We start from the raw sequence: 6,384 nt of genomic DNA, 5'->3' as shown, positions 1-6,384 counted from the left end.
GGTCCCACAGGCTGGCCCAGATCAACAAGTGCATGTGATCAAATTCTGGCAAAAAAGATGAGAGGAGGGAGTCTGCTGAAGGGCAGCTGGAGGGGAGGTTTCCAGCTCCTCATAAAAACCATCTGTGGGACTTCCCTGGTGGCGCAGGGGTTAAGAATGCTCCTGCCAATGCAGGGGACACGGGTTTGAGCCCTGGTCCGGGAAGATCCCACATGCCGCGGAGCAACTAAGCCCGTGCACCACAACTACTGAGCCCGCATGCCACAACTACTGAAGCCTGCGCGCCTAGAGCTCATGCTCTGCAACAAGAAGCCACCGTAATGAGAAGCCCGCGCACCGCAAAGAAGAGTAGCCCCCGCTCGCCGCAACTAGAGAAAGCCCTCGTGCAGCAACAAAGACCCAACGCAGCCAAAAATAAATAAATAAATACAATTATTTAAAACAAACAAACAAACAAAAAACACTTGTGGGAAGGGGAGGCTCTCTCTTCCTCTGGTCTTGGTCATGTCTGCTGGCGGGGGGGGGGGGGGGGGTTGGTGCCAGGAACATTTTGCCCCCTGAGCTCTTAGCCAGCTGAAGATGGCAATACAGGGGTGTTGGAAAGATCCTGAGTCCTTGCGGATGCTGCTGAGCCCAGGCATCAACCAATTCTGGCAGCGTCTTCATGGGGACCCCTCCCAATGTGCCACAGTAAATATCCTTATAGTCCATGTGAGTTGGGGTTTATATTACTTGTAGTCAAATGTAACAAGAGCAATGGTGAGGCTGGCCTCAGAAGGGGCATTGGCACTAGGGGAGGGGCAGCTCTGAAAATGTCTGAATCCGTTTAGCTTCCACCTTGGACTTGGACGTTTTGCACAGGTTATCCCTGTAAGTTCTCCTAATAGCCTAATAAGGTAGGACTCAGGAATTGGAGAAATTAAGAAGCTTGCCAAAGGTCACACAGCCAGTAAGTCACAGAAGACGGGTCAAACCCAGATCTGCTAGGCCCTCAAATCCCTGCCCAGAGTGTTTTTTCATGGTGGGCAACTGGTGGGACATCACAGCATCCCAAGATGTCAGAGAGACAGGTCCTAGAAATAACCTAGTCCAACCGCCACCCGCTCAGCTGAGATGAGGGGACTGATGCTTGGAGAGGGGACAGGGCAGGGGTCTGTGTGAGCTGCTGACTGGTGCTCCTTCCAGGTAGGGCTCTGCCCACTCCCCCCATCTCCCCACCTGTGCCACAGAAGCCTGCCCCTGTCCTCTCACTGCTGGCACCTGGGCACCTCTGCCGGCTGCCAGTGAGTTCTCAACCTGGCCCAACTGCCATGGTGCCGGGTGACTTTCAGCAAGCATCCTGCCATCGCTGGACCCCTGGCCTCGAGTCCCACACATGCAGGAGGCACTGGGGACACCTCCCTCACCCAGAATAGTTAGGCAGCAAAGGCAGCCAGAGAGGCCCCGGGGTAGGGAGGGGGCTCACTCATTAAAGCAGCCAGCGCTTCCTGCCCCTCGGGACTGCCTGCTGATTGGTTCATAATTTTCTGGGCAAATGCAGGACCACGTGTGAGATGACTCTGGGGAAATCAGGCTGAGGATTGGTTTGGGTTTGAAGCCTCTGTCCCCCGAGTCCCCCTTTGTCCCACCCCTCCTCATCACCATCACTCTTGTTCGTGTCTAAGCCTTCTTCAAATGTCTTTGCCTTTAAATGAAGGCTGGGGCTCCGAAGGGGTATCTCATGCTGTATTTGCCACGCCAGACATGAACTCTGGTTGGCAGACAACAGGAAGGACTTCCCAAGCTCTCCTGTCTTCTTCAAGGCCCCTAGGAATGTTGGGACCGTCATGTGGGGCAAGGTCCCACTGAAGTGTAGACTATGGGAAGAGATTGATAGGGCCATGGCCCTGGACCCAGCCACAATCTGCACACCCCTCCCCGACGTACTCAAACCTACCACCCTCCTCTCCAACCCTGATGTGTATCATGTCCGTGCGTCCCCATCTCCACACCTGTGCTCTTGTTCTCGATCGCCCTGCACCAACATTCCCCTATTAAAAACTCAGGAGTCCTATGTCTGGACACCTGTTCAGGCTTCACATCCCTCTCACCTCTGGCTAAAATAAATTTTTTTCTATTGTGGTAAATAGGCATAACATAAAATTTATCATTTTAACCATTTTTAAGTGTATAGTTCAGTGGCATTAAGTACATTCACAATATTGTATAACCATCACCACCATCTATTTCCAGAACTTTTTCATCATCCCAGACAGAAACTCTGTACCCATTAAATAATAATAACTCCCCATTCTCTCCTCCCTCAGTCTCTGGCAACCACAGTTCTACTTTCTGTCTCTATGAATTTGCCTGTTCTAGGTAGTGAATGTAAGTGGAATCATACTATATTTGTCTCCTCTCCTCTGATTTTTATAGCTCTGACAGTCCCTCCTGGTTTGTTATTAATTATACATTATCTTGTGTTGATATTTAACCTTTTCACATGTGTGACTCCTGTCTTCATCAAACCAAGAGCTCCCTGAGGGCAGCTTCTCCACAGCACAGACAGGCATGGCCTTGGGTTGGGATTCAGTAAACTCTTACTTAATCGTTAAGTACTCACTGAGTGAGTGAGTGAGCGAATGCACAAGTCGGTGAGTTACTAGAGGTATAAGCCAGAGAGAAGCCAAATGAGGGAAAGAGCCGTACCTGAGGGCACCCATCCTGGCTGACCCGAGGAACATCAAAGTTCATCACGGATGGGATAGGGAAGGAGAGTGGGGTGATGGGAAGCCCCAGGGATGCCGGGTCCCGGTTTACCTGATTGACTCTGGGCAGGCAAAGAGACAGGGGTCAGCACAGGAGTGCTATGGGTCTCCAGCACCGTTGGCTCTGCCCAGCCAGGCAGCCAAGGACTCCCACGTGTGCTCTGGATTGATGTGAGAGAGGAAAAGATGAAGTCGCCCACGTAGTTCAGGTCTGGACACCCCGACAGGTGGTGGACCCTGGTCCTTCTGATCGCTGGTCCAAGCCTTGAGAAAGCCTTGGTCAGGAGATGGGCTGAGGCTCCCAGGTTCCCTTCCCCATGACTCACTGTGGCCTTGACTGAGTCCCCTCCTGTGGACTGTGAAACCCAAAAGTGGCCTGGGGAGGAGGGGGATGAACCAGGGCTGGGGCCAGGGAGACCCCCAGGAGGGTGAGGAAGCGGACTCCTAGGCAGGGCTAAAGGTCATGAAATTGAGAGGACCTTTAGGCTGCCTCCTCTGGGGACAGCTAGCCACTTGATGGTGCCTGGCCCTGAACTAGAGTGGGAGGGGAACTGTGGATGTGGTGGGTACAGATGGGGGGGCACGTTTGGAGGGGCTGAGGACCCTTCTCCTCTACGTGCTGGCTCCCCCACTCCAAGCCTGCTCTTGTGAAGGGTCTGAGCTGCCCCTCTCCAGGGCTGTGGCAGCTTCCTGGGACCTCAGCCCCAGTGGGGAGGTTTGTCGGGCCTTGTGGGGAGGGCAGCCTCCCCCCTCCTCTATCAACCCCCCTCCCTCCCTGCCCACCCCTGCCTGGGCCCCACTCACGGAAGCTCCCTGTAGTTGGGAACCAACCTGGCGATGACTACCGTGGGGCCGGGGCTGTTGACCAGGGGCTCGTTGACCCCCCGGAAAAAGACCTGGGGAAGAGAGGAGGCGGGTGAGCCCTGGGTGGCCTTGGGCCCTCTCGGGGACATGGCCAGCCCACCATCTTTCTCCCCGACAATGAGACCATCCCTGCATCCACATTTCTGCACATGCTCCCGCCTGCTCCTGCCTCACTCGGTTCTTGAACAGAGGTTCAAGGCTGCCCTCCTTCAGGCCCTGGGCCAGACATTGGGAAGGCAGCAGGAGAAGACGCTGATTCTGTCCCCACATACCTCCGCTGCCATCCCAGCGGCTCCTGGTCCTCACCTCTGTCCACTAATGGGCTCCCACTCCCCCTTCAGCCCTCACCCCAAACCCCACCCCCCAGCTGTGGCTCCTTTTACTCCTCTGACCCCTCGTTGGCCTCTGCTTCTACTCCTGCGCCCAACCCATTCCCTTTCCCAGGCAGTTTGGTACCCGGTGACAAAAGCTGCCTTCTTAAAGATGACTTGGATCATCTTATCCCCCTGCCCCAACCCCACTGCCCTTAGAATGGATTCCATAATTCTAACCATGATAGCCAAGGCCTGTACGGGTTGGCCGGTCTGCCGCTCAGCCCACATCTCCAGCAGCCCCCCAACCTCTTTTGTCTCACCCCTCCAACATGCCCCACTTGTTTCTGCTTCAGGGCCTTTGCTTGCGCTGATGCCTCTGCCTACACTCCCCACCTCCACCCCCACCAACTCAGTGGCTGGCTCCTTCTCCTCTTCTAGAGCTTAAATATCACCACCTCGGAGAGGCCTTCCGTGACCGCTCTTCCTAGAGAAGCACCCCCCTCCCTCAGCCCCTAGATTGCCTCGTCATAGCATCAGCATCACTTGTGTTAGTCTAATTTCTTTCTTGTTTATTTTCTGTCCATTCGACTAGAACCCTGGCTTTGCAGGGGCAGGGACCATATCTATCTTATTCACTGCTGTATTCCCAGCTTTTAGCAAAAGTATCTGACAGAGAGTAGAAGCTCAATATGTGCTTGTGGGATAAATGAGTGACATTAATGAAGGAGAAAAGGGGAGAACAGGCTCGAGAGAGGTTGACTGTGTTTATGAGTGTGAGAGAGAGAGAGAACAAGAGTCCTGGGAGGGGGAGGAACCGGAGACAGGCAGTGGCCTCAAGGAGGCGCTGGGGTTGAGCTGGCCTTGGAGGATGGGTGGTGATACTGATTACACGGTGCTGATGGGAAGAAAAGCAGGAAGAGGAAGGGACTCCGGACTTGGCTAAGGGGCCACGTCTCAGGGACACCTCAGGATGGGAAGAGGCCCCTGCCAGGTTGGACCATACCTTCCCTGGTCCTTCTAGCTCTGCCTTCAATGGGAGGAGAGAGGCTGGGAGTAGGGGCTTGTCCTGGATCTTTTCCTTTTTCTCCTCCCCCTACTCCCCCAGCACCCTCTCCTAAGCCCTTCTGCCAGGACCCGTCTCAGCTGGTTGTCAGCTCACTCCACACAGGTGTGGGCTGATAAGGGCTTGAAATAGTGATGAGGACTTTTCAGGTCTCACTGGGGCCTCTGGAGACTGAATCCCTTTACCAAATTCAAAGGACTGAATCTCTGATGGTGGCATTTCAGACTTCGGATGGGGGTGAGGTCTGGGCCTGAGGGATTTCACTGGAACCTGTTAGACTCTCTATTGCTCACAGGACTCCAACAGGTGTAAGGGCTGAGAGGAGGGTCTGAGAGGTGTGGGGGGGGGTGCTAATTTACAACTGTTCTGTGGTGAATGGTCAGGTGTGAATGAGACAGCTGCCCAAGCAATTTCTTCTTCCACTGTGCTCCCTGGTCTGCCATCAGGAGCAGACAAGGAGGACATCTGTGCTGGGGCAGGGGAGTGGGCAGGGTGCTGGAGGGCAAAGGGGCCCAGATTCTGTGGGACAAGTCAGAGGGCTGGGGTGGGGTTGAGGCAGATCCACCGGGAGGCGCCCTGCAGGCCAAGGTTCAGCCTGGGTCTCAGAGGTGTGGTCCCCTCTCTGTGGGGCATGGCCTGGGGACAGCAAGGCCAAGCTATTGTTACTCTTCCTTGTTGTGTGTGTGTGTGTGTGTGTGTGTGTGTTTGTGTTTGAGAGAGAGAGAGAGAGAGAGAGGGAAGGCTGCTGGCTGTCCTCAGGAAAGACCATGATCAAAAGGCAGGGGGAGATGGGAGCAGAGGGTGCCTGCAGGTCTGACAAATGCTGACATCAAGTATGGCTGAGGGGAAGCAGAGATGTGGGTCAGGAGCTCTGGGCTCCCATACCAGACTCTCCTTGGGTCTCAGTGTCCCCAGCTGTGAAATGGTGCTAGTGCCCTGCCGGGCTTACAGTGATATGGGGCAGATCAGATCAGCCCTGCTGGGGTAGGGGAAGCCCAGAGCTTAAGCCCCCTTGGCTTCCGCCCTGATCATACTCAGGCCATGACTGGATTTGAATCTGTCATCCTGGGCAGTGTGAAGGCTGAGGGAAAGGGAGAGGGGCTAGGTCCCAGGACCACATCTTCCTGGAGCATCTCCAGTCCTCCTGGGGCTACTGAAAGACCTCGGGATAGAAGGTAATGGGGGGTGCAGAGCATGTATGGAAGCTAGGCTTAAGCTGGGCCCAGCCCTGGCCTGGTTAATGGAAAAGGCTCCAAAAATAGTCATTGAATGAATGAATGAAGACCTAATTGGAAGACCAGCCAAACAGAAACGGGACTCAAGGAAGAGTGGGGAGACCCTAAAATTTTCATTTAGGGGATGTAGATCCTAGGTCAGGAGTCACTACTCCAGAAGG

This window comes from Balaenoptera physalus (genome assembly GCF_965194825.1).
Source record: "Balaenoptera physalus genome assembly, chromosome: 2".
NCBI lineage: Eukaryota > Metazoa > Chordata > Mammalia > Artiodactyla > Balaenopteridae > Balaenoptera > Balaenoptera physalus.
This window is presented reverse-complemented; position numbering follows the sequence as displayed.